We start from the raw sequence: 13,656 nt of genomic DNA, 5'->3' as shown, positions 1-13,656 counted from the left end.
TACACTGAAAGGGTGAAAGGAATACACTGAGGGTAAAATGTTGCAAATCCATCCTGCACAGTGGGAACAAGTTGAGAGAAAATAGAATTAATTGATTCAGTTCACTACCCCATTTCTGCTCTTGCTAAGCTAGTTGTCATTTTAACCGAGGACTTTAATGAATGGCTCCAAGAACAATTAAAAGAATGCAGGTTTTGTTTGAATTAATGTATATCTGTGTCAAGGATGGAGCCAGAGCCTGATACAACATTACCATTGTGTAATAGAATCTAATCGAACAGTTAACCCATGGTAAAAAATCTTTTTAAATTGCCTGGAACCACAATATTGCAGGGCACTAAGCTGAAGGCACTAAGATCTCAGGAGTCTATAGTCCCTTTCACACTTACATCCCACTAAATCGGCCATTCAGTGTCCTGGGATAGGAATGGGGGTTTGGCTTTTCACACTTGACCACTCCTAATTGGGGCACTAAACAGTTTCACACTTGCAAGGAGCCATCCCCAGAGTTAAGTGTTCTACCTTCTACCGGTGATGCATTGAGTGATGCTGGACCTGTCCTAAATCCTAATCAGTGTATTATGATTTATATTTGAACAAAATTAATCATTCCTAATTTTAACATAATTAAGATTTATGTACAGCACAGTATGAGATCTTCAATCCCTGTTGTTGCCGACCTTTATAAGAGACTGTGCGAAAGTGCAAGCAATAAATAGCAATACTTGGCAGTTTTTAAACAGGGTGGGAAAGTTAGTAGTGATATAGCACTCAATTTATAAAGCATGGGAAAGTTTGTAGTGCTATTGTATACAATTTATAAATACCGTGGGGAAAAAACTGGCGGACCTGACCTCCCAGAATTTCATTTGGCAGAGAAAGGACTGTATGCCCAGCTGCATGGACCATTCATAGAGGGTTTTTTTGCCACACTGGCATTGTGTGCTATAGCCCTACCAATTTTCCCAAGCTGTTTAAAAATCATCTGCTATTGCTATTTATTGCTGTTTATTGCTATTTATTCTCTCTCTCTCTCTCTCTCTCTCTCTCTCTCTCTCTCTCTCTCTCTCTCTCTCTCTCTCTCTCTCTCTCTCTCTCTCTCTCCACCCCCCCTCCCCACTGGTGACTTTCCTATGACAAAGTTTATACCTTCATTTTCATTTTTTCTATCTGCACTCACACAAAAACTTGGGTCATTTCAATTACTCAATCCAAATACCCCTTTCACACTTACCTGATTGCAACATCAGCATCTGCACACACCAGGGATTGTACTAGCGCAAGTAGTGGTAGTAAAGGGGGTAAACACATCCAGGTTACTGATTGAATATAGCCAAACAATTAACAGATACACACTACTGGATGCATACCTTCTCCCTCACATTTCGGATATGGTGAACAATATCACACAGTATCTGGTCTATTCGACCATCAACCTGAAAGATGCCTAACATCAGCTGCCAATCCATTCTGAGGACTGCCCACACACAGCATTTGAGGCTAACGGTTGACTCTCTATCAGTTCTGGAGGGTCCCTTTCAGAATTAACAATGGGGTGTCTATTTTCCAGCAGCAGATGGACAGGATGGTGGACGAGTACAGGTTGAAGGCTACCTTCCTCTACCTCGACAATGTCATCATCTGTCCCATTCCATAGAAGACTATGATGCCAATATCTGGAGCTTTCTCCACGTGGTGAGAATCCTGAATCTCACCTACAATTCTGACAAATATGTATTCAGGACTACATGACTGGCTGTTCTTGGCTACGTGGTGCAGAATGGGATAATTGGTCCCGACCCTGAAAGGATGCGCCCCCTGTAAGAGCTTCCCTTCCCAAAACCACAAAAGCTTCATGGAGATGCCTTGGGTTTTTCTCATATTACACCCAGTAGGTCCCTCAATACGCTGACAAGGTTCGTCCCCTCTTAAACGCCACCACTTTCCCCCTTTTGGCTGAAGCCCAGACAGCTTTTAATTACCTCCGAAATTACATTTTGAAAGCCGCCATGCATGCGGTAGATGAGAATGTACCTTTCCATGTGGAAAGTAATGCTTTAGACGTAGCCCTGGCTGCTACTCTCAATCAGGCCAGTCGCCTTTTTTTCACCAATGCTTCAAAGCCACGAGCTCCTGAGCCCATCTGTGGAAGAGGAGACTCAGGCCATTGTAGAAGCCATAAGGTACTGGAAGCCCTACCTGGCTGGTAGAAGATTTAGCTCCTCACGGACCAGCGCTCTGCCGCATTCATGTTCAGCCTGTATATAACCCTGGTTTCCTGCCTAAACCCAGAACCCCTTCTGAAGCCTGTTCATGAACCCTACCTGTGTTGTAAGCTAATAAAAGCATTAGTTCTCCCTCTAGTCGAGTGTGAGCTTTTATCTACGCTACAGGGTGAGTGGGGCCTCTTTGTGCACCTTTACAGGGCAAAGAAAGGAAAACAAATTTTTGTGTTCTATGTATTCTATGTGCATGACAATAATGGAAGTAAATCTAAAATATAACAAAGCAAATTTGTCTCCATTATTGGAAGTGATAAGAGATAAATGCTGTGCAGTTATGGTAGGCTTCCTTAAAGCTGATAACCAAGTAATGTAGTGTTGCCATCAGTCCGAATGGTAAAATCAAAATTGACCAGAAAATTCTCACCTCAACATGTGGAGGGAAATTAAGTGTCTGTGTTAGTTTACTCAAACAGGTTCTAAACTGAAATAAAAACTTCTGGAGGATATATTAATATAAATATTTGATTCTATTCTGAACCCCTGTAATGGACTGTTCCCAAAATTACATATAAACAGTAAGAAACTGGAGGAGCTCAATGGGGCAGACAACATCCATAGGCCATCTACAGTGAGATAAGAAAATATGAGCCCTTTTAATTTTAATTTGTTTAACCACATGGTGATACAGACATATGTCGCCCTCTTCTTTCCTCATCTAGCATTCAGTTGGTATTCATTTCCCTCCTCGATGGGAATAGCCTTTGCTAACAATGTTGTTTTGTTTATTTCAGACAATGTGTTTTGCATCTTTTCCACTGTTCAACCGCTTGGAACCATTGGTTTACCTTGCAAGTCCAGCATGCTTTGACTTGCCCATTTCACGGTACGGCCATTTTTTTCAATGTTATCAGAGGTCAGATTCACCCCTGACAACAATTGTTTTGCAATCTGGTCAACATTGATTTAATACTCTAACTTGTCCCTTCAAACCTGATGCCATAATTATGGCCTTGGAATATAATCCTCAACTCAACTACAAATACAGCCTGTTTTTGTCCCTGATTCATCTATCTGTTAAATCAAACCATGATTCTTCAATGCATCTTTCAATTCCTCAACTTTCAGCTTGGCCCTACATGGCTTTGGAGGCAATTTTCCTGCCATGAATATCCATTTTCTTAACATACTAAGTCAACAAAATGCTGTGTTTCATCATTTTGGAAGCTTAAAGTTTACAAGCTTGTGTGTCTGCAAAAACAAGCTTTATGAAAATCAATGATGTCAGGTATCTGCTTGGAAGAGCCCCAGAAACCCTGCTGGTTTAGAGGAGAACCATGATCAAATATGCACATTCATTATGTAAACATATAACCATATAACCATCTACAGCACAGAAACAGGCCAGTTTGGCACTACTATGCTGTACTGAACATCTTCTCCCAGCTTGTCCCATTGACCTGCATTGGCCCATAACCCTCCACACCTCTCCTATCCATATATCTATCCAACATTTCCATTAATATTAGTATCGATCTCGCTTCTATTACCAGTGCTGGAAATTCATTCCATACCCCATCACCCTCTGCATGAAGAAATTCCCCCTTATGTTTCCTTTAATTTTTTCTCCTTTTATTCTAAATTCATGCCCTCTTGTTTGAATCTCCCCCCACTCTCAATGGAAAAAGCCTATCCACATTGACTCTATTTGTCCCCCTTGTAATTATGAATACCTCTATCAAATCACCCCTCAACCTTCTACGCTCCGGGGAATAAAGTCCCAGCCTGCTCAACTTTTCCCTGTAACTCAAACCCTGAAATCTTGCCAACATTCATGTAAACCTCCTCTGCACTCTCTATACTGTTTATATCCTTCCTGTAATTTGGTGACCAAATATCAATGCACATGGTTTGGAGGCTTCTGTGTTGTTATGAATGATGCGCATTTTTTATTATAACCATTTTGTAAATCTGTGAGGAGGATTTTGAAACCAGCATAAACACTCTTGATTATTACTTTTTCTGCAGCATTGCCAAAATAGAGTATCTGGATTCAAAGAAATAGCTAAATCAAACAATAAAAAAAATTTGTCCACATGATCAAAGCTTGATATTCTGAACCACTTTCTGCTGCAACTCTTCAAAACATCTTGATTTTGAAATTGATTCTCCAGTACTTTGTCACTCAGTAGTTCTATCAGTTCATTCAGGCTGTCATTTAGAATATGAAGCCCCTTTCACACTTGCAAGTGATCCCAGAAATCAAACACCATTTGGCCTTTAAAGTGGCAAGTGTGAAAGCAAAATCAGCTCAATGCTGTTGTCAGATGATGTCACGTAACGCCGGGGATTGGCGGCCTCGACACCTAGTGCATTCCCTGGTGTCTGCAGATGCCAGTGTTGGACTCAGGCAAGTGTGAAAGGGGTAATTGCATTGTGGGATTGAAATGACCCAAGTTTTTGTGTCAGTGCAGATAGAAAAGATTAAAATTAAGGTATAAACTTTGCCATAGGAAAGTCACAGTGGGAGCGAGAGAGAGAGAGAGAGAGAGAGAGAGAGAGAGAGAGAGAGAGAGGAAATAAATAGCAATAAACAACAATAACTAGCAACAGTGGACAATTTTTAATCTGCGTGGGAAAATTGGTAGGGCTATAGCGCACAATTTATAAAGACCGTTGGAAAAAAGCAATGGCGAACTTGACTTCTAAGAATTCCATGTAGCAGAGAAACCCCTCTATAAATGTTCCATGTATGCAGCTGGGCATACAGCCCATTCTCTGCCACATGGAATTCTGGGAGGTCAGGTCCCCCATTGCTTTTTCCCGCAGTATTTATAAACTGTACACGATAGTGCTACCAACTTTCCCATGCTATATAATTTGTGTGCTATAGTGCTACAAATATTCCCATGCTATATAACTTGAGTGCTATAGTGCTAGCAACTTCCCCACCCTGTTTAAAAATTGTCTGTTTTTACAATTTATTACACGCACTTTCCCACAGTCCCTTATATAAGTCAGTTCAACAACAGGAACTTAGAGGCTCATACTGTACCGTACATAAAGTTTAATTATGCTATAATTAGGCATGTTTAATTTTGTTCAAATATAAGATCCTAATATATTGATCAGGATTTAGGGCAGGTCCATCATCGCTCAATGCGTCATGATGTCACCAGTGGAAAGTAGAACAGTTCTAACCCCAGAGAAGGCTCCTTGCAAGTGTGAAACTGTTCAGTGTCTTAAGCCCCTTTCACACCTGCATTCCACTAAATTGACTGTTCAGTGTCCTAGTTTAACCTTTCATACTAGACCACTCCTAACTGGGACAGTGAACGCTTTCACACTTGCAAGGGTTTATCCCCGGCATTTGGTCTGTTCTACCTTTAATAGGAAGAGTCTGAAATACAATTTCTCATTTCACACTTGTCTGATCTCAACACTGGCATCTGCAGAAGCCAGGGATCAAGGGATCAGAAGCTAAGGGTCAAGGCTGGCAATCCCCAGCATGAGATGATGTCATCTGACACCAGCGTGGAGCAGATTTTGATTTCACACATGCCACTTTAAAGGCCGAATGGTGTTCAATTCCCGAGATCATTAGCAAGTGTGAAAGGGGCTCTAGTTAGGAGTGGTCGCGTGAAAAGTCAAACCCCCATTCCTATCCCAGGACACTGAACAGCAATTTAGTGAGATGCAAGTGTGAAAGGGACTTCAGATAGTTATAATTTCAGCTACAAAAGAGTGGATAATCCATTCAGTCTGGGAGCAATTCCTTCCATGAAATATATCTTCAACCTGTCTCAGAGAAGGCATGTTAATCTTGATTGACTTCTGTGGTGATACAACCACTAGCCTACTTCAGGGGGTGATCTCTGTAACTGCAGAAGGACCACATGGGGGATGACTTCACGTGGCCGGCTCTCAATCAGCCGACCCGAATACAAGCCTGAGGCAGCCCCTCCTGAGCCAGTCACTCGGGAACATTCACAGCTGAAGCTGGTGAGTACAGACTTTTAGCAAAATAAAGCCTGCTACCACAACGAGTCACAATTTATTCTGCTAAAATTTAAAACCGACCATGGAAAAGTTCCTGACAATCGAGAGTTTGGAGATCGATCCTCAACAGCTGGAGGCCCAGGCACACTTCGAAATCTGGAGGCATGCCGTCGAGGTGGTCATCGAAACGCAGACAGAGGTCATCAACACAAACCAGAAGCGACTCATGGTGCTCCAAACGAAGTTGGGCCTCCGAGCTTTCTAGCCTATCAAAGACTGCACTGATTATGAGCAGGGGATGGTCGACCTGGAGTCATGTACAAGCCCCCGACGAATGTGGTCTGCATCAGCTACCTGCTGAGCATCAGGACTCAGCAGCCAAGTGAGATGGCAGATGCCCACCTAGGGAACCTGCAGGAGCTGACCTGCCCATGCCTGGCCAAGACCGGGGTGACCAAAGAGGAGGTGGATCAGCTGATCAGGGATGCCTGTGTGTGAGGGCTGCGATCAAGGAGCACCCGGCAGAAACTGCTGGAGGACAACATCGCTTCACTCACCAAAACTGTGGAGGTGGTTCGCTCTCTGAAGGCTGCAGCCCTCTATACTGAAACCTTTGATTCCGGACTTCCCCAACGCTCAGTATGGCTGACCAAGATGACCGCTGTAGCCAAGGGACTGCATGTGGAGGAGACCATCGCTGACGCCGGCCCCCCGCATCCCTGTAAGTACTGCGGGTCACAGAGTGGGTCAGAAGGACAATCCCGCAGAAGCTGCCCAAACCGAAACTCGTTCTGCTCCCAATGCAGTAAGAAAGCCCACTATGCGAAATTGTGCCTCTCTAGACCAGCCGGGAGTGCGGTGGGCCTCCACAACCAACAAGTAACCCCTTGAACATCGCCACAGGCGAAGTGCGGGCGATGCCATTACCCACCTTGCCACATCTGCTCGCTCCATTTACATCACTTCCGGCCTCGCTCCGATGGGCACCGCCGCAGTGTGCTAACCCCGGGCACCGCCATCTTCTTCCAAGCCACTTCCGCCAGGACCACTGATTCACTTCTGCCTGTGCGGACTACATGAGCAATGGGGAGGTGAGTCATGCCAACACCATGCGTGCCCGCAGGGCACTGGCATATTGTGCCAGCAGGTCCCGCTACCATCATGGGCCAGTCGGCCCCCAGTGACATCGGAACACCTGGGACAGGATGATGTGGTCAACACGGGTGCTGACCAGACCGCCGACCCGACACACCCCATGCCAACAGAAATCACCCCCGGCCAACACTCAGGGAGCAGTGACTAGGACCCGAGATGGTCCTAGCGGCCACCACCCTAAGGAGGGTCATCCCACAAGGGCTCGGGTGCTCAATGATTTACATTGCCGTCAATGGGAAGGTAAAGAAGTGCCTGTTCAATAGCAATAGTACTGAGTGCTTCATACACCTGAATGTGGCTCGGACATTAAGACTCAAAATCTTCCCCACAAACTTTGCCATAGCTTTCGCAGCCCAGGATCGCTCCATAACAGCCTTTGGTCAATCTAACTGTGGGGGGGGAACATATAGCGGGTTCAGGCTCCTGGTCATGCCCAAACTCTGTGCCCAAGTCCTCTTGAGGCTAGACTTCCAGTGCCATCTTCAAAGCATCACCCTCATTTTTGGTGGGGCTTTCCCCCCGCACACACTCCACAGCATGCAATCCGACCACCCCCATCCCCACCTGTGGCCTCTCCACGCTGGGCATCACCACCTCTGCCATCTTCAACTACCTTAGCCAGACTGCAAGCCAATAGTGGCCAGGAACAGATGCTATTGCACGGCCAACAAGCTGTTCATCAAGACAGAGGTAAAATGGCTTCTCGCAGAAGGTATCATAGAGCCCAGCACCAGTCCCTGGAGAGCCCAAGTCCTGATGATAAAAGGCGGCAGCAAACTGAGGATGGTCATTGACTACAGCCAGACAATTAACCAGTACACCCAGCTGGACACCTACCCCCTACCCAGAAGAGCCAACATGGTCAATGAGATAGCCTGTTACAAGGTCTTCTCCTTGATCAACTTAAGCCTATCACCAACTCCTGATCCACACATGGGACAAACCCTACACCGCCTTCGAGGCAGACGGGCACCTCTACCAGTTCTGCCAAAGTTCTATTCTGGGTCACTAACGGGGTCTCTGTTTTTCAGAGGGAGATGGACTGAATGGTAGACCAGCACAACTTGAGAGCGACCTTCCCATATTTGGACAATGACACCATCTGCGGCCATGACTAGCAGGAGCATGATGACAACCTGGAGAGGTTTCTTTGGACAGCCAAGGAGCTGAAGGTCACTTGCAACAAAGGGAAGTGCATGTTCAGCACTACCCACCTCGCCATCCTAGGGTAAATCGTAGAACATGGTGTCATTGGTTCCGATGCAGAACACATGCATCCATTAATGGAACTGCCCCTCCCACACACGCTCAAGACCCTCCTCAGGTGCCTTGGCCTGTTTTCCTACTTCTCTCAGTGGGTTCCCCGTTTCTCGGGCAAAGTCCACCCACTGGCCCAAGCAACTACTTCTCCCCTCCCACCCAAGGCACAGGCAGCTTTCGTGCACATCAGGAAGGACATCACTGATACCACGATGGATGCCATGGACGAGGACACCCTATTCCAGGTGGAGTGCAATGCCTCCGATGTTGCCCTCACCACTACCCTCACCTAGAAGAGGTGACCCATTGCGAGCTCGGACACTCTGCCATTGAAAAGTAGGCCAAGCAATCATGGAAGTGGTCTGCCACTGGTGCCACTACCTGACTGACAGGAGATTCACTCTCCTCACTGACGAGCGTGCAGTGGTGTTCATATTCAGCATGACCCACAAAGGCAAGATCAAGAATGACAAGATCTTGTTCTGGAGAGTCAAGCTGGCTACATTCAACTACGACATCCAGTACAGACCAGGGAAGTTCAATGACTCCCCCGACACTCTATACCGGACCTGCGCATCAATGCAGGCCGACCAGCTGCAGGCACTCCACAACTCCCTCTACCACCCGGTGGTGACATGCCTGTGCCATTTCATCAAGTTCTGGAACCTCCCCTTCACTGTCCAAGAGGTCCGGAATGAGTCATGCAGGGTCTGCGCAGAATGCAAACTTCACTTTTTCTGCCTGCCCCAGGCACACATCATTAAGGGCACCCACCCCTTCGAACGACTCAGAATCGACTTCAAGGGCCCCTGCCTTCCATGAACAAGAACGTCTACTTCCTCATGGTCATAGACGAATACTCCCATTTTCCCTTTGCCATCCCTTGCCCGGACACCTCCACGGCCACCATTATCATGGTTCTGACACAGGTCTTCATCATGTTCGGCATTCATCTACAGTGACTGGGGTTCCAGCTTCATGAGTGAGGAGCTGTGCCAGCACCTGGTGACGCGAGCCATCACGACTAGTCACACGACTAGTTATAACTTGAGGGTCAACGGGCAGGTGGAGCGCGAAAATGGAGTGATCTGGAAGGCAGCCCCCCTAGCCCTTAGGTCCAAAGGCTGGTCCACGGTCTACTGTGAAGAAGCCCTTCCCAAGGCGCTCAATGTCATTAGGTCATACTTTTACACAGCTACAAATCAGACCCCTCATGAACACGTCTTTTCATTCCCCAAGAAATCAGCGACTGGAACCTCTCTCCATTGGGGCTCACATCTCCAGGACCGGTGGTCCTGCGCAAACATGTACGGACCCACAAAGCTGACCCACTAGTCGAGAAGGTGCTCCTCCTTCACGCCAACCACAACTACACCTACATCAGGTACCCCAGTGGCCGTGAGGACACTGTCTCGACCAGGGATCAGGCACCAACAGGAGCACCACCACCACCACCACCACCACCACCCCAACACCACGTCAATCCAATGCAATTTCCCCATTATGGACATTATGGCCCACCCAGGACCCAGGGACCAAACCACTCCTCCCATCCCTCCAGCGCCTCCCTCTCCTGCTGATCCACGCTGACCTGGCCACACCACCATGGACGAATGCTACACTGCCCATCCCAGCCACGCCAGACCTGACTAGCCCTCCGGCACCCACAACACCCTCATCAACCTTTGACCGGGTACCAACCCTGCGATGGTCACGGAGACTCCGACGGCCGCCGGACCATCTAATCCTGTAAAAAAATCAATAAACACCACCTGGCATCGTTACTCACACCCTCCAGGACAATTTTAAGAAGAGGGTGAATGTGGTGATATGACCACTAGCCTACTGCAGGGGGCAATCTCTATACCTGCAGAAGGACCACCTGGTGGGAGCCAGCTGTCAATATAAGCCTGAGCCGGCCCCTCCTGAGCCAGTTACACAGGAGCCACCACAGCTAAAACTGGTGTGTACAGACTTTTAGCAGAATAAAGCCTGTAGTAGTCTTTTGTGTTTTGTGTCTGCTTGCTGCTACCACAGCATGTCACAGCTTCAAACCACTGAATGGCTTTGATGATGTTTTATGCCAGTGTGAGGTTAAAATGTTAATGAGATGCTTGAATCTTTCTTGTTTCTTTTCTTGAGAGAGATCAACTTTCCCAATTTCATTTGTTTGCCATGACAATATTAATAGGTTTGTGCTTTTTTTGTGAAAGGTATTTCAAATACTTTTGTAGGATAAATGTTTTATTTTCTTGGCATCCTCCGCTTTTTCTCTTTTCATCTTTCTCCTTTTTCTTTTTCAGGGGGTTGGGAGAGGGGATATGGGATGGTGGGGTGGGTTTATAAATACCACATGTATCATTTTTTTTAACTAATTTTTGAATTGAACATAATGTAACTATATCAGTGGTTTAAAATTTATAAATAAAATAACAATAAAAGCTATTTCAAATCAAAGGAGTGAATAGCACCAGAAAGAGGGCAACAGGTGCCAAAATAAATAACTTTTACATCGCATCTATATCACAACAAATTACTGGATAAAAAAAATGCATGTCATGTCAACAAATTCTACTGCACCTAACCATTTGTTCAGCATCATATAGGTATCCAGTGAGCAATGTAAAGGTTAAAATCTTGTGTTTTTGATCCTTATTTAATTTTGTACCTGTCTCTTTAATAAAATGTATTGTTTGTAGTGTTACCATAGTGGCTATGACACTAGTATGTTGGAATATCTGAGACAACCAAGAGCTTGCATCTCATTCTTCAATGAAACATGAAGGAGACGTAAGCTAGAGATAATTTTCTTTGAATTAGTCTTATTTCTTTTTGTATATCTCTTTAAAGTTGAATATCATTCTATCTTTAAGTACAGTATATGCTTTGTTTATTGATTGTTATAAAAATCTTAATGCCAAGTTTTGCAAAATGTTTATCCATTTTATCCACAAATTAAAGCTAATTAAAGCTGCATCTACAAAGTTTGGTTTATTGAATTAATAAGATAGTAAATCAGAATATCATCATCATGTTTCCTTGAAGATGACATGTTTTGAAATTAGGAAATACTAGAATGTGAAGACTATTGTCTGTGCGCAGGGACCAATCACAACATGCAAAATTAAAAGCAAATCTTCTTGTTTCCTTCAGTAAGGTTTCAGGTTCCCCAAATTGATTTGTAGACTGCATTTGATTAAAGTCTTATGGTTTTGATAATTAATGGATGAGATTTTAGGATGTTTTTCATAATTCTGAAGTTGGTACACTAGTGATTATTGTGGTTTGGGGAATTGAGGTGAAAGTCACTTTTCTGCAGCAGTTAATGATGGTCCTGTTTTAAATATGTTGAAGAATCGAGTTGCAATAATATGCCAAAAAAGGTGATTTTCAATGACATTGTTTTGACTGGGGCACAGCTGCTTCAAGACCAGTATCTGAATCAGAATCAGTTTTTTTTTGCAGCAGTGGGTAACAGTGAAATATTCATCACAGGTTCAAATATTCAAGGTACAAATTACATTTTAAAAATAAATACATTTATGCAAAAAGAAAAGAAAGTGAGGTAGTGTCCAATGGTCATTGTCCATTCAGAAACCTGATGGCAGAGGGGTAGAAGGTGTTTTTTTTTACTGTAGGGTGTTCACCTTTAGGCTCCTGTACCTTCTTCCTAATGGTAGCATGGCCTGAGTGGTGAAGGTAGAGGCTGCTTTATTAAGACTCTGCCTGTGGTAAAGGTTCTCGATGGGACACATGGCAATGATAATGCTGGCGGAGTTCACAACTCTCTGTAGTCTTTTTCTGTCCTGTGCATTGGCACCTCCACACTAGACAGTGATGCAACCAGGCAGAATGCTCTCAATGGTACACCTATAGATATTTACAAGAGTCTTTGGTGACATACCAAATCTCCTCAAAAGTATAGCCGCTGGCAAGCCATCTTCATTCTTGATACTCTGGTCGATTAATGATGAAGCAGTAGTGCAGATATTGTCCTGGAGGCCTCAGTACAGATCGTCAGAAATGTTGACACTCAAGAATTTAAAGTTCTTAACCCTTTCCACCACTGACCCTCGATGATGACTGGTTCATGCCCTCCTGATTTCTCCCTCTTGAAGTCCACAGTTTGTTAGTTTTGCTAAATTTGAGTGCAAGGTTGTTGTTACAGCACTCAGCTAGCTGATCTATCTCACTCCTGTACGCTCCCTATTATCATCTATGATTCAGCCAACGATTGTCAAGTCATAGGCAAATTTGTAGATGGCATTTGATTTTGTCATTGGGGTAGAATGAGTAGAGCAGTGGGCAAACCATGCATCCTTGAGGTGTACCTGTGCTGATCATCAGTATAGAGAGGATGTTGTTTGCGATTTGTACTGACTGTGATCTCCCAATGAAGAAGTCAAGGATTCAGTTGCAAAGGTGAACTAATTTGTAAATTTTGTCAGCCTTTTTAGTGGGCTTGCTGAATTATATAAACCTGAACTGGGCAATCAGAATATCTGCACAACTGCTTCATCATCCATCAACCAGAGTATCAAGAATGGCTAGGGATCTTCAGAGCAGCCAGTCTGTACCCTCCCTGGATCTAGAAAAGCTAGATAATTTAAGGCCCAGAAGGTGGACAGTGCATACTTGACAACCTCTCAATTTTTTTTCTCCTTTTAGTTTAGTCTTGAACCATCTTGTTTTCTTCCTCTTTATTCCTTTTCAATTTTTCTTACTTTTCTCAGGGGGAGGAGGAGGGAGGAGGAGGGAGGAGGAGGGAGGAGGAGGGAGGAGGAGGGAGGAGGAGGGAGGAGGAGGGAGGAGGAGGGAGGAGGAGGGAGGAGGAGGGAGGAGGAGGGAGGAGGAGAGGAAGGAGGTATGGTTAATTATAGTAAGACATGCAATAGCTATTAATGGATGCATATTACTTTTTTCTTGGAAATTTATTTTGTCTTTTGCACTGTTTGACTTGCAAATTTGTAAACAAAATATATATTTAAAAAAATGGCTGTTTATCCCCATTGCCAAAAAA

This window comes from Narcine bancroftii, chromosome 7 (genome assembly GCF_036971445.1).
Source record: "Narcine bancroftii isolate sNarBan1 chromosome 7, sNarBan1.hap1, whole genome shotgun sequence".
Taxonomy (NCBI): domain Eukaryota; kingdom Metazoa; phylum Chordata; class Chondrichthyes; order Torpediniformes; family Narcinidae; genus Narcine; species Narcine bancroftii.
Note: the sequence above shows the minus strand (reverse complement) of the source record.